General features: G+C 43.1%; 3 long non-coding RNA genes across 8 annotated transcripts in view; 1 reads left to right on the forward strand and 2 right to left on the reverse strand.

The window, feature by feature from the left end:
• The window catches only part of LOC144310678 (uncharacterized), a 51,498-nt gene extending 26,680 nt beyond the window's left edge, over positions 1 to 24,818 (reverse strand). For both annotated transcript variants that reach the window (XR_013376338.1, XR_013376339.1), the window contains exon 1: positions 24,645 to 24,818. This is a non-coding gene — a long non-coding RNA (uncharacterized LOC144310678). The remainder of the gene's footprint in view (positions 1 to 24,644) is intronic.
• On the forward strand, positions 879 to 19,247 carry LOC144310676 (uncharacterized). 5 transcript variants are annotated; one of them, XR_013376333.1, is made up of 7 exons: positions 879 to 1,018; positions 4,749 to 4,971; positions 12,398 to 12,529; positions 15,065 to 15,199; positions 15,792 to 15,882; positions 17,030 to 17,151; positions 18,951 to 19,247. It is a non-coding gene; the product is annotated as an uncharacterized LOC144310676 (long non-coding RNA). The 5 variants fall into 5 exon arrangements; XR_013376332.1 differs by lacking the exon at positions 15,792 to 15,882; XR_013376335.1 differs by lacking the exon at positions 15,792 to 15,882 and having other exon boundaries at positions 4,749 to 4,905.
• LOC144310677 (uncharacterized) lies at positions 20,458 to 22,814 on the reverse strand. Its single transcript, XR_013376337.1, has 2 exons — positions 22,589 to 22,814; positions 20,458 to 21,140 (listed from the first exon to the last, which is right to left on the reverse strand). It is a non-coding gene; the product is annotated as an uncharacterized LOC144310677 (long non-coding RNA).
• Positions 24,819 to 25,397: the final 579 nt, after the last annotated feature.

The following is a 25,397-nucleotide window of genomic DNA, read 5'->3' on the forward strand; positions in this document are numbered from 1 at the left end:
GTGAATATAAAAACTGTGGTCCATCCAGAGAATGAATATTATCTAATGTTAAAAATAAATGAATTATCAAGCCATGAAAAGACATAGAGGAAACTTAAATACATATTACTAAGTGAAAAAAGCCAATCTGAAAGGCTGTAGACTGCATGATTCCAATTATATGGCATTCTGAAAAAGGCAAAACTATAGAGACCTTAAAAAGATTAGTGATTCTAAGCAGGTGTGGAGAGTGGAGAGATGAATAGGTGTAACACAGGATTTTCAGGGCAGTGAAAATACTCTGCATGGTATTATAATGATGGATATATGTCGTTAGACATTTGTCCCAACCCATAAATGTACAACACCAAGAATGAACCCTAATATAAATTATGGACTTTGGGTGATTATGATGTGTCAATGTAGGTTCATCCTCAGTAAAACAAAACAAAACAAAACAAAAAAATAGACCATTCTGGTGAGTAATGTTGACAATTGTAGAGGCTATGCATGTGTGGGGGCAAGGGTAATGGGAAATCTCTTTACTCTCCTCTCAATTTCATTGTAAACCTCAAATATCTCTTAGAAAAATAAATAACATCTTAAAAATAATAAAATGTTAAATGCTATTCAAAGATTTTTAAAAAGGAATGCATGTCACATGCTTTGTAAAATGTAGAGGCACACTTAAGAAAGTCAAAACTTCAGTCAAGGAATAAAGTGTTCTGGATTCTGAGTTCAAGACATCTCGGAGACTAATGAATTATGTGACAAGTTGGTTATCTTTTCTGGACCTCTATTTAGTCATTTATATAATGATGTCAGAAAGGAGAGGACTAGGTTAGTTTCAGGAACATTCTACAATTCTATGATGTAATAACGTCATTCCTAACACCTTAACACTTGGCATCTTAAAACTTCCCCAAGGAGGCTAGATACTATTCCAGGAATCTGAAGATGAGCAGGATCCCCTTTTGTCATTACTTCTCATCAGTGTAATATTGTATTGAGGGCTTAAATTTGACAAAAACCAGGAAAGGTAATTACCATTATCTCATTTATTCTTAAAAATTGTGAGATAGAATCTATTCTCTCCTTTCTAAAAACATAGAAACTGAGGCACAGAAATATTAAGTGACTTGCCTGAGCCCCAAAGCTGATAAGAGTTAATGCTGTCATTCAATCCTGGGAAGCCTCTTCCAAAGCCCATGTTCTTAACCATTGTTTTGCACTGTCTCCCTGTGATTGCCATCGTATCACCTGAAAAAGGCTGAGAAGGAAAATTCTGTATCTGCTTCAGGCGGCCCCTGCAGTCTGGGCCATGCTGACAGTCCAGGGTGCCGGGGGCCTACACTGAGCCAGAATGCCATGGTGCTAATGGAAGAAAATGTAATTATAGAGCATAATTACAGTGTATCGCATTCTGTAATTACACTGACAGTATTTAATATAGAACATATTCTGGAGCTAAACGGAATGGAAACACCCCTCAAACAGAACAGTCAGAGCTGCTAAGAACCTGTCTCTTGACATTATGGAATCATAAAACCTCAACATCACGTTTCCCATCTTAGTGGAAAATATATTGTCCACCCATAGTCCACACCTGAACTTGATGCTCTCCAGCCCTTATCCCCACATCCTGCAGACCTTACCTCTCAGAGCTGCCCCAACCACTCCAATTGCACTGCTTCTTTCCTATTTCAGAAACTATCATCTCTCCCCTACTCTATTTTTACAACTTTCCAACTGGTCTCTTGGCCTCCCAAGATACTCTGTGGGTCATCCTCTACACTATAGTTGAAGGAATCATCCCGGGATGCAAATCTGACCATGTTCTATCCTTGCTTAAAATCTTTCAGTGGCTGCTCATTGCTGAATGCAAGCACCTTTGCTCAGCACACTGAACCTTGGCAATCTGGCCTTCGCTCTTTATCCTGACCTCACCTCCTGATGCTTGTTCCATGTCCCCATGTTCCAGGCATTCTGAAGTATCTGTGCAGATTCTGGAATCTCTCATTTCTCTCCACATTTGTGCATGCTGCCCTCTGTACCTGAAATGCTTTCCTTTCACATCTTCCTTAACTCACATGCATCCTTCAGGAGCAGCTCATATGCCATCATCCCCCAAAAGACTTCCCTGACCCCCAAACTGGGCTGGTTACTACTAATTAGTGCTTCTTCAGCATCTTCTAGCAGAAAATTCACCCCACTGTGTCCTAATTTATTTTCTTCTCAGTCTCCCCATAAAAATTAGGAACACTTAAGGGCAAGGACTCTGTTTTGTTTTCTTTTTTTGTTGTTGTTTTTATTTCTATGTCTCCAATGCCTAGAATGATGCCTGGTATAGAGTATTCCGTGTTTCTTATATAAATGGATGGGTGGATGGATGGATGGATGGGTGGATGGATGGATGGATGGATGGAAGGAAGGAAGACATATTCAAAGAATTGTCTACAAGCAGTAAGATTTTATTTCTTTTTTTTTTTTTTAGTAAGATTTTATTTCTATGACTAGCTATAATTCCACAGAATTATGGAGGGTCACAATTATGGAGGAGACACCTTTTAGACTTTCTTTTCATTTTAAAAAGTAAGGAAAAAAAGAGCACCAAAGAAGTGAGGAAACTTGCCCAAGCCCATACAGCAAGTATATGAAAGTTTAGGAAAGAAAAGAGGTCTTTCAATCCCACGTGAAGCACTGTTACATAATATGGTAAAATATTTACCGATTTATAGGCAAAGATCTAGGCTATGGGAAATGGCTGTCAAAAAATTTTATATGTTAATATCAGAAATAATTTGGGTAAAAATTTTGTCTCAAAGTTGCCCGGGTTGTAATATTTGACATCACAACTTTTATGATTTTCCTCATCTAGGTTCTAATAAAAGAAAAAAGATCCATTTTCCACTTAGGTATGGGCTCTACTAGGCTTTCTCACAGTCACTGGTTGCCCAAGAGGCACAAACATAAGCTAGAGAAAAGGCAAAAATGAAGGGAGTAGCTACAGAAATCACATCTCCAATTCATCTGAAAAGATGAATGTATTCAGGAATTTGTTTATTTAGAATACCAAATATCTGCTTGCGCTTGTGAAACACCCCAGACACCAAAAAATTCAAGAACTAAATTCATGCAACATTGGGCTCTCTCTTCCTCCCATTTATTCATTCATTTCTTCATTCAACAATTATTAATCGAGTACCAACTACATTCTAGGGACTAGAATCCCAGTGGTGACTATAACAGAACTCCCGTACTCATTGAGAGTCCATTTCAAATGCCATGTTGCCACTGATTAAATACCTGCCACTGCAGCCAGATAGCCTGGGTTCCAATATCAACTCTGCCACCAACTTCCTGTTGAATTTGGGCAAGTAGCTTGACGTCTTGGTGTATTAAATGGGGGTACAATTAGATTCCTCCTCATAGTGTTATTGTGAGGACTAAATGAAGCAATATAAGTGCCTAGAACCATGGGTGGCATGTGCTTAGCCTCAATAAACACTAGCTTCTATTTTCTACCTGCATGCCCTCAGAGACAGAATGATAAAGCTAGAAGTCAGAGAGGAGGTAGTCCCATGCTCTTGTTTTACAGACAGGGAAATGTCATCTCAGAGAAGACAAGCAATGTGTTCCAGGTCACAGCATATTGGTGTCAACTTCATTTGTACTCTGATTTAAGGCCATCCCTAATGTGGAGGACTCAGAGACCCTGGGCTAGCACTGCTAGTCACACAGACCTGAATTCAAGCCCTAAACCTAGTTCTTACCAGTTCTGTTACCCTAGGCAGGTTATTTAATCTCTGAATCTCTGTTTTTCCCATCTGGAGAATGGGCATGATAATGCTACCAATGAGGAGGATAATGATGTTGATGATGATAGTGTTAATTATAGTAACAATTATTCCCCCGCAGTTGGAGGAGTTTACTATAAGTGTGATATGGGTGTAGTAACTGTAAAGGGCTACTCTGTCCAAGACAGTAGCCACTACCTAGCGTCCATGAGCACTTGAAATGTGGCTAATGTGGCTGAGGAAGAAAACCTTAAATTTTAGTTAAATTCAACTTAAATTTAAAAGCTAATACTCAATTCAGTTATTGGAAAACATCCAAGTATTCACAATTTGGTTGTGTGAATCTATTTTTTTCAACTATTTTATGAAATCTTAATACAGATCAAATGTTTCTGATGAAAAATTAGCATTCAAATTGAAATGTAAAAGTATAAAATACAGGCAGGATTTCAAAGACTTAGTGTAAAAAAGAATATAAAGTATTTCAATTTTTATCCTAGTAACATGTGCAAACGATAATCCTTTGATTATATTAAGTTAAATAAAATTTATTTTTAAGATGAATTTCATCTGTTTCTTTGTACTTTCTTAATGTGGTTACTAGGACAGTTTAAATGTCCTATTAGCTCACATGATATACCTACTGGACAACATGAAGAACGGTCCACACACTTGGCAGGATTATTATCCTTCTTCCTCTCCTTGCCTTCTGGCTGTTCTTAAAAATACTGGTTGGGAAAATGGACCATTTAGGATTCTTTGGTCACAACTAGTAGGAATCAGGCCTGGTTATAGTAACCAAATAAAGAAGGATATGAGAATACTCACAGGCTCTATAGAAAAACTTAAGCAACAGGCCTAGGAAAGGACCCAGGGCAGACCTAGGGTGTAGGATGCAAAGATGGTCCCTGCCTCCTGGATGCAGATCTCTAACTCTTTTTAATCATCATATCACAATACTCCACATTCTAGGGAAAAGAAATCCAGTTGCCTGTTTGATTCACTTGTCAACTCCTTGGCTGGGGATGGCTGGGGGATGGAAGAGCACTTGGAATGACAGACCAACTAAGATGGTACTTAGTGCAGAAGGACCAGCCCCTCAGAGGAGATTGGGGCGCTGCTGTGAGAGGTGAGAAAATGGATCCTGGGCAGGCAAGAACCACAGATGCCACTTAGCACAGAGGCCTGCATGCAGGTAAATGCTTAAGAGGTAAATGGGGTAACTGGGTGAGGGGCATTAAGGAGGACACATGGTGTGATGAGCACTGGGTGTTATATGCAACAGATAAATTGTTGAAAACTACACCTGAAACAAACAAAAGAAAGGTAAATGGGAGAATCTCTGCTCTGATACTGAGTCACTGGCACCTTGGATGAGTTACTCTGCCTCTTTAGGCCCCATTTGCTAAGCCAGAAAATGGGAGAAGTGTGTACATGCTGGATTCCCTCCCACTGTGAAACTGTCCCAGTTGCTTCAATCCTGCTTGTCTCTGAGGTGGACCTCACCTGAAGAAACTAACTGAGCTTTGCACCCTGTTGGAAGGGGAAGGAAGACTCAGTTTGGGCTGCAGTCCACCCTCCCATCTGCCTCCAGCCCCCACAGGGCACTGTAATTCTGTCTCTCTCCCTTGTGTGCCTGTGACCCTCTGCCACCTCCTTGCTCTCTTACCCCCTTTTTGTTTTGCAGCAAAATAAAAAATCAAGAGCTGGCATGCTCAGAGAAAACCCTTTAGTCTAATTGATCAGGGATTGCTAATTCAGCAAAACTAGTCTCAGAAAGAGAACTTAATTCTTTGCATGAACTCTCCTGTTAAAAACAAGGAAAAGATGGCTTAGAGCTTTACACAGACCCATTATATCAGCCCCAATTATGCTCTCTGGTCAGCAGCTTCTTCCTTCCACTGTGCAAAATGCCGCTTTGGTAAAGAGACCAGTGGCAAGAAGGACCCAGGAGACCTGGGTTTGAGTCTCAGTTATGCATCCATGCATGCATTCATTTATTCAGCACAATGTAGGGAAACAGAAGTGATTAAGACATACTCTTTGTAACCCAGGAGCTCATAATCTACTAGTGTCTACTAGAGATGGGTGAGTGAGCAAATAATCACAAAGCAATACAACAGAGGCAAGATCAAATTGTTTCAAGAGCTAGAGAAGGAGCCAACCAATTCAATCAAGTAAAGTTCTATGTGGAAGGAGATCATTCCAGACAGATGAAATAATAAATGCAAAGTCATAATGTACATTATCTGCTCGGAGAGTAGAACTACATTTGGCTGAAGCATAAACTGCATGATGGGGTGGTAAGCTCCAAGTTAAGTTACTTCATCTTTCGTGACTCTCTCTTACCATTTGTCCCCAACATTACTACCTCTGAGAATGGTTGGAAAAATGAAATACAATTCTTTGCAAGCATCCTTTGAAAACTGTAGTGAATCATGGATACTGGTGTTATAGTGAGTTCATAGAGTGCCCTAGTGGCCCCATGTAAAGAAGAGGAGCTCGTCAGCCATGCAGAGAGCTTCCTTTGGAAGAAGAGCAGGCGGTGTGCTTTCATCTTTACGAGCTCTGTGTCTCTATGCTTATGCAAATCCAGGAGCCTCTGTATTTCAGCATCTCCTCCATCCTTTCCATGAGCTCCTTGGGTTGAGAGTAAGATCTAACCAGGGCCAAATGCTGGTCTGGTGTTTATCAGGTGTGAAACTGTAAGACTCTCTTAGTCTCTCCTAAATTCTATTTCTTCATCTATAAAGTAGGATTAGCAATGTCTATCTCACAAAATTTGTAAGGATTAGATGAAATATTTTATGAGAAAGGTCTTGAAAAACCTAGTCATAAAATACTATGGGAAATAAGCAAATATTTCTAAGGTCATCTTCATCACCACCCATATTTCCCTCTTAGTTGGTAAGAATCTCCCATAAATAAACCACACTCTCATTTCAATATGAAACACACCATACTGGAAATCAGAAAACCTGGATTCTATTCCTGGATTCTATTCCTGCTTCTGCCTCAGACTCCCTCCCCAGCCCTTTTTCTGCTCCTTTCTCTATGTCTGGAATTACATTTTCCTGGCTTTTTTTAAACTACTGGCTTCCTGGTTAGTGTAGCCATTGAGATGCTCTCATAGAAGACAGGAGGGTGGGAAAGAGGAGAAAGCCAGGTATTTCTTCTCTCAACTTACCTCAGGTCCTGTATCTTACAGATGCTGTATAACCAGCCTAGCCACACATCTCACTGGGTTCCAGTACTTCTAAGATTCCCAGAGTCCTAATGTTCTAGCTCCTACCAGATGGGCCTGGCTTCTGTCCTCTGATAACTCCACCTCTTCCTATTGGTCCTTCCACCCTAAGGAAAGTAGCAGCTTTTGACAGTCTCTAGATTGCCTCTCTATCTCAATTGGCTTCTGGGTTCTTTCCCATGAGACTGTTTGCTGTATTGAAAGACATTCCTACAGTGGTTTGACTATCTGGATCCTGACTGAGACCCTGGGTAAGTTATTTCAGCAGTAAAATGAAGCCTCGGGATGATCTCTAAGACATCTTCCACTTTTGACATTCAAGTAATTTTTTTGTCAAAGAATTTCACAATTGAACACACCTGAATCTCCTGAAAGTTTCTTTCTCTCCATCTACAGCCATATCTCTGGCTTCATCAACCTGCTCCAAATCAGAGTTAATATCCAACCTTCCTGCCAATATTAAAAACTTGGCTGTATAACACCAACGTGCTCCCACCGCAGTCTTTTGAGTAAAAGACTTAACTGTATCATTCCCTTTGTTCTGTGTTGGCCCATCTGATCTTTCTCTCATCCTCCTAAGGCTGATGGTAAGCAGCTCAGATAAGTGTGTTTGTAGAATCTATCGAAATGATCTAGCCCAGAGCAGGGGCTCACAGAAGGTACTAACTAAAGTTTGGTAAATAAGTACTTGCTACATTATGGTCTGCTTGGCCCTAAATTTTTAGAGTGGCCTACCTTGAATTCTTTTATTAACTACTGTCAGACAAACTGAGTTCAAATCCTGATTCTGCCACTTATTTTTATATGACCTTGGACAACTTTAGTTGATGTCTTTGAGATGTTGCCTATTCTGCAAATTTAGGGAACTAGTATCTTCCCCGGGGGGTTGTTCTAAGGATAGATGGAGTTGAGGGCCACTTTCTTCCCACTTCCTTGAACCCTGAATTCCATGCAGACTCATGCTGACCTTAGCTTCAGCCCTTCCTTGTTTCCATGTCCAGACTTGGCTCCTCAACTCTGCTGTGATTTGGAACAATAAACTCACCACTCTGGTATACCAAATGTCTTTCTGGTGGCTTCCATCCCACACTCCATTTCTATTGAATTTATTCTAATCTCTGAAAGAAAATCAGAAACCTCTCTCTTTGAAGAGCTACAAACAGAGATGCCAAGATGTTAAGTCTCATTTCTAGACTACATAATCTCCTGGCCACATCTAACATATCTAGTCAGGCCAATCATTCAGATTCCAAAGACAGACATTTCTCTCCACAATTTGCAAGCAAAGCAATAATGCTCTAATTATGTGTCTATTATCGTCATCATCATAATGCACCCACATGGATGGTGGCAGCAAGGCTGGGTTAATGTATTCATTAGGAACAGGCACGAGCTACATGACATTAATACTGCTAATAATACCTAATTGAGCTTAATTACAATGTGATGCCTAATATATTGTGATGAATTTATTCTCAAAGTATTTACATATTTGTAGTTAAGTAATTAGCATTCTGCCCATAAATAACTCCTCAAAAGTCCACTCCAGTTCCGCAGAGGGAGAATGAATGCACCCTCCTGCTTAGAAGGGCCTGGTGAAAAAAAAAAGCTCTTAATTTGTGTGGAAATACATAAGTCACGTCTTCCTCAAAGGCAAAGTGAATTGGTTCCACCGGGAAGGCATTTGGGGGAAGATGGTGGCAAGAGAGAGATTTGCTCCTCTCAACTTCAAGAGTCTGACCGAGATTAAGAGCTTTCATGCTGGGGGTTTTTCTGTGCTTGTCAGACCACACAGAGAGCTCTGTGATCTGTCCAAGATGACAGACTTGAAGAGGGACAGTCACAAACTGGGGGAGGGTGATCCAGGTGGAGAGAGAGCTCAGAGAGGTACAGCTGAAAGTACTCAGCATGTTTGACTTGCAGCAAAGATTTGCTGAGATATGAGAGCTGTCTTCTCAGATTTGAAGGGCTGTCATGGGGCAGCAGGAATAAATTTAAGTGGACAATAGCATAGATTTTGAAGTCAAGGAGATGTGTTTGAATCACAGCTTGACCGCCCACTATTCACGTGACCTTGGGCCAAATATACAATGTGTCTAGGCCTCTGTTTCCTCTTTGGGTTGTCTTAATTATATCTTCAAAATGGGAGATGATGCCTGAGATCTGATATCCCAGAATCCTCAGCCTGTCTCATCAAACAAACGTTCAATAGCCCAAACACGAGAAGCAGTCACTGCACTGCATATCTCCTCTCACCACTTAAAATCTGGTAACATGGGGCAAGTTATTGGGTCCCTGGAGTCCTCAGATTTCTCACCTATAAGATGAGGATCAATATCACACCTAGTACATAGGATTGTCAAGAGAATTGAATGAATAAAATAATTCATGTAAAGTGTTTAGAGTACTCAGCGCATAGTAAGCACTTAAGTGTTAGTATTATTACTAAGACCATCTATTTTGCTCAAGTTTCAGCTTCAGAAGAAAAATATCCACCCTACCTAGTTGAGGCAGAAATGGAATTTATTACAGAGATTAAATGTCTAAGAGAGTTGCTGAGTGCTAAGGACAAGCTCAAAATTGAATTTTCAGGAATAAACTCCCAAAATCATGCCACATGCCCCAAGAGAGCTTCTGCCTCTTACACCATACAGAAGCCACCAGCTCCAAATCCACCCTTAGGGCCATGATCAGGAAGTCACTGTAATCAGGACATTACTACTGTGTGGTGGCTATTTCTACTGCTGCTACTGCGGAGCCATGTGGTGCCTATTACAATCTCTACCATCTGCATCACTGCCAGACACCCTGCTTCTTAACACCCATGAAGCTTGTTCGTGGACAGTGAGGCTTCTGCTAATGCTGCTTCAGAAAAATAAATAAATAAGCTTCTGCAACCATGGTTTCCAGAAGTAGCAGAAGCAAGGCTCTCCTCACTTCTAAATCTCATATGAGCCAATCCTGATTGGCTGGACTCCAAAGGCATCTAGAACCCCAACTGCAAGGGAGTCTGGGAAAGGAGTGTTTAAGGACATCGTTCAAAATGCTGCCACACAGGAAAGCACACTATAAGGAGGGTGGAATGGATATTGGGTTTTTTGTTTGTTCGTTCTGCTATATTCCCTATGTTATAGCTTTCCATCTCCATGAGTTATTTACTTTATAACTGGAAGTTTATACCTCTTAATCTCCTTCACCTATTTCACCCATCCCTCACCCACCTCCCCTCTGGACGTTAAGAGTTTTTTCAACTTATCTGTCATTCTACCTCTGCCCTGTTCCAAGGTGAATAGGCAACCTTCTAGGAAAACATACTGTCCACTACTAACCAGGACTTCAATCCCAGAGATCTCTCTGGCTGTCTATATAAAATCTCTTCTGTTCTTTTGTCTTAAGAACCAGATAGGAATTTGGGCAGATAACTGCTCCTTAGGCCTTTTCCTTGACCACATCCCAATCTTAGACCTCTAGGTCTTATCACTTCCACAGTGGGAAGAACCTTGCCAAGTTCGACCCCAAAAGAGAGAGCACTTCTCCCTAAAGCATTGAGCTGATCACCTAAGCATAACATCAGCTCCTCCTTTTGTGATCTGTTTGTGCTCCAAGAGAGGGAAAGAGAAAAGGGAATCTCCCAGTGGAGGCAGACTTAGGTCCATCTTATAACCCCCGCCCCATGCAGGTTATTCTCCATTGGTCAATTACACTCACACAGACCCATTATGCACTATCATTCTGCCACAAGGACAGCATCCCAGAGCTCCCTACCCTTAAGATTCCAGTTGAGCTTGGTCAATGAGTGGCACTGGCTGAAAATGCAAAGCAAGAGGAAAGAGAGGAGGGTATTTCTTCTTCACTTCCTCCATAGTTCAGTCCTGAAGTTCTGGCAGTGTCTGTGTCCCTCTATGACTATAGTTCCTGCCAGGAAACCCTACTTCCTAAACTCCAGTAACATCTTCTTCCCTTTTCACTTGAAATCCTAAGGAAAGTGGTGAATCTGCTGCCCCCAAGTACATCAAGATCACTTGCTGGTTCATTTAACCCTGCCCATACATCTATTCAATTCCATCATTAAATTCTCTTTGGTGAAACACTATTTCCTGTATGGCTCCTGACTAACACTGGCCTTGAGGAAGGACTATCTAAAGCAGAGCATTTACCCTTTTTTCAAGACTTATTTCATTTATATTCCCTTTATTCCACCCACTAGATTCCACATTCCCTCCTAAAGGAGCTCTGATGTGTTCTTGAGTCATATCAGAAGTATTCTCTCTTAGCAGAGAAATGAGAGGTCAGAAGGAAGATGTCTTAGCTTTCCTTGGAAGTTAGAGTGTTCAGGCAACATGTGGTTAGAGGAATAAAGTGAGGGGCTTCTGAGTGGCTCAGTGGTTGAGTGTCTGCCTTCAGCTGAGGTCGTGATCCTGGGATCCTGGATGGAGTCCTGCATAAGTTGCCTCACAGGGAGCCTGCTTCTCCTTCTGCCTGTGTCTCTGCCTCTCTCTGTGTCTCTCAGGAATAAATAAATAAAATATTAAAAAAAAATAAAGTGAGACAACATACGTTGCATCTTTTACAGAGTTCTAACACCTAGTAATATTCAGTAAATGAAGTTCCCTGACCCTTTCATTTTTTCCCTTGTCCCCCAATCCAGAAATCAGACAATCATAGACAGAATGGCACATGATTAAACAATGAACTCTGTAAACAAAGGACCTGAATCTAAAACCTAGCTCTATAGTCTGTGATGATGGGCAATTACCACTCTATGCCTCAATTTCCCATCCAAAAATAATGATGATTAAAAAAAATTTTTTTAATTAAAAAATTTTTAAATAAAAATAATGGTGATAATAGTAATATCTGTATTTAAGATCATTGTAAGGATTAAATGAGTAAATGCATACTAAGAATTTGACACAGAATGGGTGTTCAAAAATTATTGGTATTTTAATTTGAACAATTTGCATGATAAGACAGAAAGCATTTTAAAACCAGTCTTTTTTTTTATTGAAGTTCGATTTGTCAACATATAGTATAACATCCAGTGTTCATCCCATCAAGTGCCCTCCTCAGTTCTTGTCACCCAGTTACCCCATCCCCTCACCCACTTCTCCTTCCATTACCCTTTGTTTGTTTCCCAGAGAGGAGTCTCTCATATTTTGTCACCCTCTAATTTTTCCCCACTCAGTTTCCCTCCTTTCCCTTTTGGTCGCTTTCACTATTTCTTATATTCCACATATGAGTGAAACCATATAATGATTGTCCTCCTCCCATTGACTTATTTCACTCAGCATGATACCCTTCAGTTCCATCCATGTCAAAGCAAATGGTGGGTATTCGTCCTTTCTAATGGCTGAGAAATATTCCATTGTATATATAGAGCACATCTTCTTTATCCATTCGTCTGTTGATGGACACCGAGGTTCCTTCCACAATTTGGCTATTATGGACTTGCTGCTATAAACATTGGGGTGCAGGTGTCTCGTTATTTCACTGCATCTGTATCTTTGAGGTAAGTACCCAGTAGTGCAATTGCTGGGTCATAGAGTAGTTCTATTTTTAACTCTTTGAGGAACCTCCACACTGTTTTCCAGAGTGGTTGTGAAACCACATTCTGGGGAAGGGAAGGGTATTTATCAGGTTTTAATACTCTAGACACAATTTTGCCTTTAATGGAAAAGAAGGGTCCACGTAGTCCAGGAATTAATTATAGAGCAATTCCTAGAAGGGTTTTTTAAATCCTTAACATTCAAAATATGCTAAAAGAATGAGCTAAGAAAATAATAAACCCCCAGCCTGAAAAGAGAATTACATACCTGTGTATATAAGGAGACACAGTGGACACCAGTATCCCTCTCCTCAATACTCTCTCCCCCTCAATAAGGAAAGGGTCAAGGATGACCTGGACTTATACCTCAGTCTACCACTTGGTAGCCACTATCCTACTTAAGTTACATAACTACCAGGAACCCTCAGTTCTCCCATATTTAAAAAAAAAAAAAGTGGATTCTATAATATCTTCATCATAGGTTGTCGAGAGGATCAAACAAGAGAACCATTGTGAAGTCTATGAAGACCACCTTACACATTTCTCCCTCACATTCCTTCTGGTAAATAGGCTTTGTGTATGGTCTCACTCCAAGTATAATCCTCAGATGCAAGATCTACTATCTGTTGAGCTCTTCGGGGCTTGACTTTTGCCAACAGTGGAAGGTAGCTACTCCCTATCTCCATGACTTTGGGTTCTGGATCTTCATTTCCTACATATGTTATATTTTGCCTACATCATCAGTGTCCTCAGTCTCAATGGAAGAGGTCTCTAATCTCCCTTTTGGGGGAAATAGATTCTTCTTGATACCATATAGGATCTATGCACAGCCCAAAGACACACCCCTGGTGCATCACAATTGAGCAAATCCTGGAAGCTTTTAATGAAAAATGCTGCTAAACCATAAGAGTAACATTGTGTATGTTTCACCAGGCCCCAGAGAAGGAAGTTAAAAGGAGGGTAAGCAGTCTAAAGTGGAATAACTACCCATTATTGGGATTCTCTGTGTTCTGTTGTGCATGCACCCTATCTAGCAATTTCTCAGCATAATGAGATCCTCTAGAAAAATGGGGGCAAGGATGCTCTAAGGCAAACATGCAATCTTTACCATTGGATGTATTTCCCCAATCACATTCCTTTTGTTCACAGAAGCTAGAGAAAAACCTAGAGTAGTTTCTGTTTTCTAGCTGACCCTGACTGACCTAGAGAGGAAAAACGGAGATAAAGAGGCCAGTTGGGAGCTATGGCTTGTGTCTTGAGATAGAAGGATGGGGTTATTATATTAGCAGTGAGGGTGAAGGAGAGAGAATGACAATCAGGAAGGATTTTAGAAATAGGATAGCAGGACATGGTCAGCAGTCTCATACTAAACATGAGGGAAGAAGAAGGGACAGACACAGTAAGTTCTACCTGGGGTTTGAGCGCTGCGCAGATGTTGAGGTCACCCAGTAATCAGAAAACCAGAGCTGACTAGTTTTGGAGGACTCTTAGTTGGTATCTAATAGATAATGAAGTATACAGCTCTGTAATGAATATTTATAATTTTGTATCCCAGACCCTATTCCTGACAGAAACAGCAGCCTTCCTATTTACAGATATTGTTCTAAATAATCAACCTGAATGGAAACTGATATGTTTGTCTGAGATTCTGCTTGCCTGACTAAATTAAGAGATAGGCCCCTGAACCAAGGCAAGCCCATCTGGATTCTTCACCAGGACTTTCTAACCAGGTCAAGAGAGGCTCTTTATTCCATTTTTATTTTAAAAAAAGTTGAGCCTAGAGATATGGGCATCCAGAAAATCATGGAGAACCCAGCCTAAGAGAGTGGTGCCAACCTGAAAGGCAAAGCATAACTAATACAGTAATGATGTCCATCTTGTATGTGGTTGTGAGAGCAAAATGAAAAAAGCCACATGGAAAGTCTAGCACTGTGCATGGCACCTAGCAGTTATTCAATAAGCTCTCCTGACTGAGGGCACAAACTGTGAGCTTTGAATGGCAAAGATAGGAATGAATGATTTCAGCCACAGAGGAGATGGTCTTTGGATTGTGTTTGAAAGATGGGTTGAATACAGTCTGGGAGGACTGAATTTTAGGAACTCTGTGGCTCCAGAAGCACCCAGGCATCAGGGAGAGTGGGCAGTAAGAGCCTCCTGGAGAGAGCTGGGTGTTCACAGCACCCCCGCGCCACACACACACACACACACACACACACACACACAACCACCATCGCAAGCAGCTTTCCTCTTCTCCACAGGAGGGGTTTGAAGAACAAGCCTGCCTGCCACACTCAGGCTGCAACCGTGACCTTGCTGGGCCCTGAGAGTGACAAGAACGAAGCCCATAATTATTAACCTTGCCACTTGTTTCTGTAGTTTATTGTGACAAGACAATGCAATAAGGAGGGAGGTAATCAAAAAGCAATTTTGTAGCAGTAAGCTTAAAGTGACAAACCTTGCTTTTCCTAAATAAATCACCATTATTCCCATATGGCTCAGGACTGACAACTTGGGTTTCCTTAGTAACCGAGTACTTAGCTAAACCTGTGGCCCAGTGTGAGCGGGAGCCAGCCGCATCTGGAGAGGAGAACTAGTTGCCAAGTCTTTTCCAGAGGGCCCCCCCATGCCTTCCAGGTGAGCACGGTCACCATTAGCATTCCGCTTTAACTTTCTCTGTTTGCACTATTCTCTGGAGATCCCTGAGGTCTATGACACGTAGTAATTTGTCATTTTGCAGCATCATTAATTTGGTTTCTGAGAGTCATTTGCTTTGCCAGTGAGTAGGTCTGAGAACCCCAACATTCATATCTCAGCATGGCTTTTGAGGTTTACAAGGCAAGGCTCATGAACTGAATTCTAAAAATGTACAAAAAAATGATTTCTCTATGAATCGTAGTTCTAAAGCAGAAAGCCAAGAGCTAATGCTGGTGATGGAAGTGAAGAAAAAGTAATAAAGACTAGAAAGCAATGGCTCTTGGGAAAAGTTTTGTGGCAAAAATAATATATTCCAGATTGACATTTGCAAATATCTGGATTTATAAGGGTTTCTGAATTATCCTTTGCGAGGGTTAAATATTTACACTGTTTTCTAAGTTTACACCTTCCTTTCTCTCCTCCTCCTTCCTTCTTCCCTTCCTTTTTTCTTTTTTCTCTTCCTACTCTCATCCCTTATTCATACACATTAACTGAGCCCCTACCTAGTCTAAGCCACGGGCTCTGCACACAGGGGCTGCACCCCAGCTCTCAAGTCTGACAGCCTGGCTGGGGAGATAGACATGTGGACAGATGAGTTACACTCCCAGGCCAGAAACTCGGAGGTGAGTATGAATACCCTGGCCTGCAGGCTTTAGGGAAGAGCCTTGAGGGGTGCTATTTGGGCACAGCCCTGAAGGACAAGTGAGGTGTGACATGTGGGACTATATGCCAGTGGCCTGAGGAGAGGAGCCAAGTTGAATGTGGCTTAAACATGGAGTCTGCACAAGCTCAGGATGGGTGGGTTCAGAATAGGAGTAGAAGGGCCTGCACTGGGTGCTCACAACGCTGCCATGCCCAGAATGCCTCCTCCAGGCTGCCCTCACCTGATCCTCCCATTCCCTGGCTCTTCAAGCCTCAGGGTCTCTCCTTCCCTACCCATTTTTTGTAGGGCTTCCCTGGGGACAGGAGAGACCCTCCCACTAACACTTCCTCTAAAGCTTCTCCTACGTTTCTTCATAGCCTTTCACCAAAACACAATTTTAATGTTACATTTATTTTTTAGTTTACTTATTATATCTGTCCTCTGGCCTGGACTCTAAACTAAGTTCCTGGAAATCAGAGGAAGCTTTTTTTGATTCATTACTGTATCCCCTGCAGCTGAAGAAGTGCCTCTTTGCCTACAGCTGATCCTCCACAAATACCATTTGAATGAATGCATGAATGAGTCAAGACTCAGTTTGGAAGAGGAGTATCCCTTTGCCATGTGCGTTTCCTAGTGCCTGTGTTTACATCATCACAGGTCTTTTTGATAACACAGAACTGAAAGCATTTACTTGCCTGCTCTCCTCCCCCCACAGCTCCCAACCAAGAGCTCCCCCTGAACCTGGCACATGCATAGGTTGAACTGAGACTTTTCCCAATAACAGGACCATTTTCTGGGGGAGTAGGAGGAAGTTAGGAACTTTCTGTGAGTCCCTCCAAACACACCTCACCCCACACATCCCCTCCCACCCAGTGCTCTGTGGCCTCAGCTCCCTTCTGGTTGAGGACATCAGGAAAGAAGGGCTGGCCCCTCCTGCTGGCTGCCAGCTCTGCCTCAGCATCCTGTCTGCCGCACAGGCACTTCTCTTTGCAAGCTGACTCTCATACCCTGAGGCAATTGCCTGTGCTCCTGTGTGTGGATAATGAGGTTGTAGGCTGTGTGAAGAAGCAGAGCTTGAGCAGTCACAAGGGGCCTCCCACATCCCCACCTTTTCTATTCTCACCCAGGGGGCCCACCCGACTGGAAGGTGCAGTAGGTGCAGAATTGCACATTTGGCCGGCACCTCGCATGGGGTGGTCTCAACTCCTCCTAACAAACAGCCCAATGAGAACAAAGCAGGGAGGATAAGGTGAGTCAGGAGCGAAGGGAAGGGGAAGCTTGGATAGGTTGCAATTTTAAATAGAGTGAACAGGGTACTCACAGGGAAGGTGACATTCGAGAAGAGATTTTAAGGAAGTGAGGGTGTCAACCCCATAAACAACTGGTGGAAAAGCATTCTAGGCAAAAGGGAGAGCCAATGCAAAAGCCCCAGGGTGAGAGCTCTCTAGAGTTTTTGAAGAACAGCAAGGAGGTCAGTGAGGTTGGAGGGAGAGTGGGGGTGTAAGCAAGGGTAGTAAGAGGTGATTTCAGAGAAAAAGTTGGGGGTGCAGATTATGCAGGCCCCTGAAGGACTCTGGCTTTGACTGCGTGAACAGGGTCCATGGCAGGGTTTTGAGCAGAGGAGTGATAGAATCTGACTTGTATTTCTGAAGGATTGAAGGATCGATCTTGCTGCTGTGTCAGTAATGGACTACAAGGGGGCAAGGAAAGGCAGCAGTAGTGTAGAAGGCTATTGAACTAATCCAAGCAAGGATGACAGCTTGAAGGAGGGTAACAGAAGTGAAGACGGTGAGAAGTAGTAGCCTTCTGGATATGGAGGGTAGAGCCAGCAGGACTCCCTGAGGTATTGGAAACAGGCTTTGAGAGAAGGGGAAATACCATGGATGACTCCATGGCTGCAGAAGAAAACAAAAGGAAGGACCAGGGTGCTGAGCGTGGAGAACTAAAGTCTTTTCTCCACCTGTACTCACTATATTATGACCCACCAGAACCTCAGAATCACCTGACACTGTTTCATGAGCACTCCTACCTTCCCGAAGCTCTCCTCTCCAGAATAGATATAGGTAATCACAGATGGCCACAAGGACTCTTATCTTTGAGAGTTTGCCCCTGTGGATGGCATTACTCAGGACCCCTTGCTGGGACTTCAGATTGGGTTCATCCAATGGGAGATTGGTGGGCACAAGGACAGAGAAGTCAGAGTTTGTTTTTTTCCTCTGCTTTCTCCTCCACAAAACCTTACGAGTCAATGAGATTGCTCCCTGGGGCCTATTTTCCTTGGTTCTGTCATCCCTTCTGCCTAGAATTCCCTCTGACCTCATCCCTTGTCCTCTATTTTTATCCTGGCCCTCTTCTCCATCAGCCTTTCCCTAAAGGAGGAAAACAGTCTGCTTCTCTGCCACAATTCCTGTGTTTTTGCCTTTAGCCTTGTGTCCTGTCACTGGGTGGAGAGGCTTTGTTATTTATGTCTCAGGCCTAACTCAGTTAATCTGTTCCATAATTTATAAGACAGCTAGCCTTAGCATGTCTGAGCTATTGAACAAATATCAGTGGGAATTTAGATCTGGTCTCTGATGAGCACAGGATCTGCCATCTGTGGCCTGGGCAGGGCCACCATGGGGGGAGAAGATCAGACTGCTACCTCAGCTTCTCAAACTAATATGGTCCTTCACCCCGGAATGGAGCACATCCCCAACTCTAGCAGTTAAACTGAGGTCCTGGCACCCTGCCCAGCCTTCACCTGCCTGGGGGTGAAAAATACACAAACTGTAGAATCCAAATGGCAAGGATTTAAAGCCAGATCTTCATTTTGGTTGTGTGATATCAGGTAAGTCATTTTACTTCTCTAAGCATATAAGTTGGGCCAATAATACCCGCCCAGTCTCCTTCATTGAGAAAATACTATGGATTCTACTGAATGCCATGAATCTCACCAACATTATCTCATGTAGTCCTCACACCCAATCATCTAGTTAGACCTAGGGCACACCCACTGAAGATTTGCAGAAGAGTAGTTAAGTGGAGATAACTTTATTATTTATCTCTTAGGATTCTGAACAGGGGTGAGCAAATGGGAAGCATCCCCCCCCCCCCCTGGAGTGACCGGCTTCACCCAAGACATCCAACTGGAACAACCAAAAGTCCTAGGCACTGTATTCTTAGTCCGTCAGATGTCTTGGCTCCTCAATATCATTCACTATCTCTCCTTCCCATGCCACAAAATAAAGCTTGCTCCTTAATGGTTTCCCTTGGCAAATGAATTATACAAGAGACAAAATTAAAAATGGCAAGCAGTTACTATCAACCCCTTTCAAGTAAAATTCCAGAAACTCAAAAAAAAAAAAAGGAGGAAATACTAGAAGAGAAGAAAAAGAAACAATTAAAAAGTCTTTAATCATTTGTTGAATAATAAAATGACACCATTATAATATATGACTCTAAAATCACTCCTTGGGGGGTGCCTGAGTGGCTCAGTCAGGTAAGCATCTGCCTTCGGCTCAGGTCATGATCCTGGGGTCCTGGGATCAAGCCCAGCGCTGGGCTCCCTGCTCAGCGGGGAGTCTGTTTCTCCCTCTCCCTCTGCACTTTCCCCCCTGCTTGAATAAATAAATAAATAAATAAATAAATAAATAAATAAATAAATAAATAAAATCTTTTTAAAATAAATAAGTAAGTAAGTAAGTAAAATCACTCCCTGGATACAGAATAGGTAAAGAAAGAGATGCAATGCCAATGATGCCTATAGGTAATTGTTCCTAGGTAAATGGTCCCAGTACCCCCCAGCACCCCAGTCAGAGCACAGGGAGCCTTTAAACAGCTCCCTCTCCTTCACCCACACACTGTACCAGGCACAAACTCTGTCTGTCCACCACCACCTAAACTTTTTGATCTACCACCTGGCTATGTGTTCTCTCCCTGTCTCCAAGACCTTTACACCTGGCCAGCCTCCAGCCCATCCTCAATGCAGTAGCCTCTAAGACTTACTCTTCCATAACACAACTGAGGTCCACTTTCTTCCCTGTTCAGAGCCTCTCTTATCTCTCCGCTGCCTCAAATATTAGTTTTCAAACTTGAATGTGCATAAGAATCCCCTGGAGAGCTTATTAAAAATCTAGATGCTTAGGCATCACCCTAGAGACTTCTCAATCTCTGGGTCTTCAGAGAAGTCTGGAAAACTGCATTTTTAAATAAATGCCCTACCCCTGCTGGGGCAGTCTGAGCAGTACATTTTTAAGAAAACCTAGAAAGGAAGGAAGGAACTCAGGGAGGGAGGGAGGAAGAAAGGCGGGCAGGCAGACAAGCAGACGAGGCATGAGGACTTAGTTCATGTCCCTCAGAATGGCGTAGTTGATTCGTCACCATCGGGCACCTGCCTGCGCGGTCTTCCAAGCTGCCCTCTCTGACCACCTGAGGAAAACAGTGTCTCCTCAGCATGTGCTATCATCTGTACTCTCTGCTTTTTTCCCAGAACAAATCTGACTACCTGACACGTTTTTGATTATCAGCGTGCTTATTTTCCTTCTTCCCCCAAAAAAGCAAAAGCTGTGGTGCAAGCAAGGCTTAATATATTTATTTCCTATATTTCTTTTTACCTATAAGAATGGCTGACACGTGGAAGGCAATGGCTGTAAACATCTGTGGGAGACACACCATCCAACGAGGCAGAGACGTGGCACCCCCAGCTCCTCTCCTGCACGTTCTTCGAGAAGTGAGCATGGCCCTTGCCAATCATGCGACTCTGAGGGGCCTGTCAGGGCACTGCCCTGTCCTCCCTCCGCAGCTGGGCAAGCACATGACCAAGGCCTGGCCAATCACGTTGGCCCATGTCCACTTGGGCTGCGGTGATGGTTCTACAGGTGGGCTTGTGCTCTCTTGGGTCAGGTGGGGTGTCTTGCGGTAGTGACTAGGATGAGAATTTGGAGCTGCCTGAGCTCACATTCCCTCCACATCTGCAATAGCAGAAAGAAAGGAGGCCCAGAGGAAGAAGCCGAGTTTAGAAAAGAGAAGAGCCCAGCTATGTGGAGGCTGCAGGTCCAAGCCCGGCGGTCTTGTGGGCTGTGGGCAGTGTGGGTCCTGTTCTCCAGTCACACCTCACACCTTTTCCAGCTGCAGAAGGCACTCCCCTGTTTTTACTTCAGTTCATATGACTTGTTTTTCTGTCTTTGGCAGTTGACGGAGTTTTGCCCCATACGGAAGAACTGATTGGATATGTAATTGGTTACAGTTTGTTTTGAAGTGCTGGGAAGAAAAAATGTAGGGTGCCTTGAAAACAGTTGGCAGGCCTAATCCAGTCTAAAGGGTCAGACTGTCTCCTCGATGAACAGCATTTAGCTGCAGCTCGCAGGATGAGAAAAGTTAGCCAGATTAAGGAAGGGAGAGCGCTGGGAGCATTCAGGTTACCGAAAGCAGGCCAATGTGATGGGCACTGTTGGTCTCCACGCCTGCCCTCATGCCCTGGGATCACTTCTGTTCCTGTGTTTTGTGGCTAGCCACTTACCTTAACACCTGTGATCTTCACAGGCTGGAGGCACCTCACCTGTACCAAGACCCAGAGGTGCCTGGGAGTTTATGTCCTCCTCGGGTGCCCAGTGCCAATAACCAATTGATATGGATGAATTGAAGGTGGAGAAAGTCTACGGCTTCCTGTGGAATCAGGAACAGTTTGAAACTGCACCTGAAATCACACTCTTTCTTGGCTTCCACCACTTCTTCCTGGGTTCCTCTTGGGAATACTCATAGAAGAAACCATCTGTATCTGAATCTTGGACTCAGAGCCGGTTTTGCAGAGAGCCCACTAAGCCAGCCAATGTGGCTAAAGCAGCAGAAGGTGGGATTGAGGGTGGTCGGTAGGGAACAGTGCATTGGACTTCAATGGGTCATGTATAGGACCCTGGTCTAGAGCCCAAGAGCCATGAGATACCACTGAAGGATTGTGAGTAGTAGCAGAACGCTTCCCTACTCTCCCACTCAGTGCTATAGAGCCAAACTTTTCAACATTTCTCAAATAGCTCACTTTTTTTTCCAAGCCCATCTGTCAGTGTTGACCTAGGGTGTTCTTTTCCCTGGAAAGCCCTCTCCTACCTTCTCAGATAACTCTGATGTGTCCATGAGACTTATTTCAAGTACTGCCTCTTGGGGAAGCCTTCCCTGACTTCCACCAGTAACCACTCCTACCCAGCTCTGAACTAGACGCTGCTTCTCTATGCTCCCCCAGCATCCTCTTCCTATTTTTTATCATTCAGCTCTTTTCAACAAACAAATGGTAATTGGGGGAACCTGCTCAAACATTTCTCTATACGTGGGCAAGTGAGCTTAGCAACGTTGACTGTATGTTCTGAGCTTCCTGAGAACAAAAATAGTCTACCTTTTACTCCTTAAAGTCTTATTCAGTGCCTACTAAAAACTAGCAATTGCCTACTTGCTTACCATGTGGTAAAACACTTTCCCAAGCACATCACATGCTATTTTATTTCTGACAGTACTGTGAGGAAAGTATGTGTTATCCCCATTTACAAATCCGACAACAGACTGAGGCACAGAGAGACTAAATAGTTCACCCAAGATCATACAGCTAATAAATGACAGAGGATTCAAACTCAAGCAATATTAACTCTGAAACTTAGGTTCTTAAACAATGTGTTGAAGCCAATATATAGCGCACGCTTTAAAGAGGTGGGTATGATTACCAGTTATCAGTATCGTTATAAGACCCTTGCACTTCTAGCCTAATTTTGGTCTCCTCCTGCTCCAGTGGGCATCCTTCCAGTCATGTTGATCCACAGTTCATCTCCTGCCTGCTTTTTCTCACACTCCTTAACAGTCCTTGAAAGCTTTGCTGCTCCAGTGTTACCTCACAATGGAACAATTACTGGGATTGGATGCTCATGTGTCTCTATGTGGTAACATGTGAGATCCTTGTCTCCCTGACAAGATTTTAAGAGCGACTAGATGCCTTGATGAAATTTTGGAATACCCAAGAGGCCCATCAACCATATATAAATCCTGTCTGCAGCAGGAATGGGAGGAGAAGAGTATTTCCTGGGAAGATTTCCAAGATGCTTCCAGTTGAAATCTGAAGACTGTGAGACACAAACATGGACTTGTGCCCTGGAGTTTACTCTGGGCGCCGCCCGCCCCCGCCAACCTTGCTGGCTGCCTCTTCTGGTTTCAAGTTGTGTGCTTATTTATTCAGCACTCACTGGAAGCCTACTATGCACAGGACACCAGGCTAAAAGCTGAGCTCCCAGAAATGTCTGAGGGAAGGTACTGGGCTTCCCAGAGCTAGAAGCCTAGAGGGAAAGTCTGACAAGCAATACACTGGGACAAGTCCTGTGACTGAAGTAGTAGGAGCACAAGAGGAAGGACCCTTGACCTTGGCCCAGATTGGAAGGATCAGGGAAAACCGCTTGGCAGAGGTAAAAATGGAAGGAACTTCAAAGATCAATCTGTGTTTGGGTCTTGACATTACTTCTTATTAAGCTTCATGACTTTGGGAAAATTACTTAGCCTCTCTGAGCTTGGATTATCTTATTTGTATAATGGGAATAATTGTGTGTATACAGTGTGGAATTAATAAGATAATGAGATAAGCATGTGTCAGCTACATAGCTATTTGTTGAATTTTCACTGTGCATCAGGCACTGTTCTTTGCAACTTCAGCCCATTTACCCCTAACAGCTACTCTTTGATATAGAAACTATCATTGACATCATTTTATAAATGAGAAAGTGGAGGCACTGTCTTAGTTTGGATTAACAAACCATTTGCAGATGCTAAGACAAGGATTTGAATGCAAACAGTTAATGAAGAGATGCAAAGGACACAGTACCAGTGAGCAATAACACAGGCATTATTAAGCCAGCCACTGTGGTGGGTGAATAGAGCCTAATCCTGCAGGGAACTCTGGAGAATGGTATAAAACCCATCCCTGGGAACTATCCTGAGCAAGAAGTAAGGAAGCTGGGGCATTTATCCCCCCACATCTGTCAGTTGTTGGTCAAAGGCCATCCCTAGGAGACTCTGGGCCTGCAATGGTCATTGACAGAGCAGACTCTGGGGGCCCAAGGATAGCTCTCCAACAAAGATGCAGATGCTGAACATGGAAAGTTGGGCTGGAAAGGGTGAGGACACTAAGGGGATGTGAAGGGACAGACCTCAAAAACTGACATTGTTGGCCTAGGCTCCAGAGGTTAAGTAACTTACCCAAGATCACACAGCTATTAAGTGATGGAACTGGGGGTTTGAACCAGGCTATCTGGCTCCAGAGCCCATTCTGTTAACTCTGCACTAAACTGCCTCTCCTACATTGCTGGTCACATGAGGTGTAGCTCCTGTGGTGGTCGTCATTGTCATGATTATTATCCTTTGGTCCCACCTCTAGAGATTAAATGGCAGGGGCAAGTAGGTCATTTGTTTTACCTTGTGTTGTGTTGGAAAGATAGAGTTTGGGAATTGGAGCTCCTTAGTTCAAGCCCTAACTGTGCTCTGCCTAGCTAGACAGATCATTTACCCTCTCTGGCCCTGATTTCCTCATTTATAAAAGAAGTGTCAGATTGGATGATCTCTAAGGAAGTTTCTCTGTCTGACATTCTTTACTTCCTTCAAATGACTTTTCCCCCAAAGTGCAGGGTGCCTTTCCTCTTGGTAAGTCCAGGTCAGTGGGTGTATCCAACTTGACCATCCCCGCCCCTTCAGACAGCAAGCTCCTGATTAACCAGGACTGACGGTAATTTATGTACTTACAAAATCCTCCTTGTTGGGAACAAGAGAAAATTAAATTGCTCACTGGAGTCGGTAACAGATGGTTGGCTCCATCTTCTTCTGACTGGGACCCCCCCCTAAAGAGAGTAATTGAGGGCATCCTGTCACACAAAAGGGGCCGAGGGGGTGAGGGAGGCTGAAGGATGGTTGGGAGTCCTCTCTTTGGCACATAAGTCATTGTGATGTCTCCCCATTTCTCAGTGAAGGAGAAAATCAAATACAACCCAAAAGGAACTAAAGCACTTTGTAAATAGGGCATGCTGGGGTGCCTCCAGCTTTTTTTATTCCACTTCATTTATTTTGGTTTTGTGTACCCCCAAAGCCAAGTTGGAGGTTTCCCAAGCATCTGGCCCAGAAAACTCAAGTTGGCCTGTCCCAAGGGAACCCCAGATGGATCTGGACACTGACTGGGCCATACTCATTCATCACTGCTGGCCCGCTTCCAAAACCTCCAAAATGCTAGTTTTAACCAAGAGCAGACACAAGATTCCTAGTGATTGATCAATTGAGGAAAAGAGGAAGGAGAGGTTGATATCTCTGCTTCAAGCAATGGTTTACACCCAGCAACCCCACTGGTAACACATATGCACACAATCCCACTAAACTTTCTGGTATTCCTTCAGGCCTCTTAACCAAATACTCAGCAGAATAGAAGGTTCCTCCTTTGATGCCAAACTCCAAAGAGGCTTTTTTTTTTTTAAAGAGGATGTCAAAGGAGTACAATTTAGGGCATAA

This window comes from Canis aureus, chromosome 3 (assembly GCF_053574225.1).
Source record: "Canis aureus isolate CA01 chromosome 3, VMU_Caureus_v.1.0, whole genome shotgun sequence".
In the NCBI taxonomy this organism is placed as follows: Eukaryota; Metazoa; Chordata; class Mammalia; order Carnivora; family Canidae; genus Canis; species Canis aureus.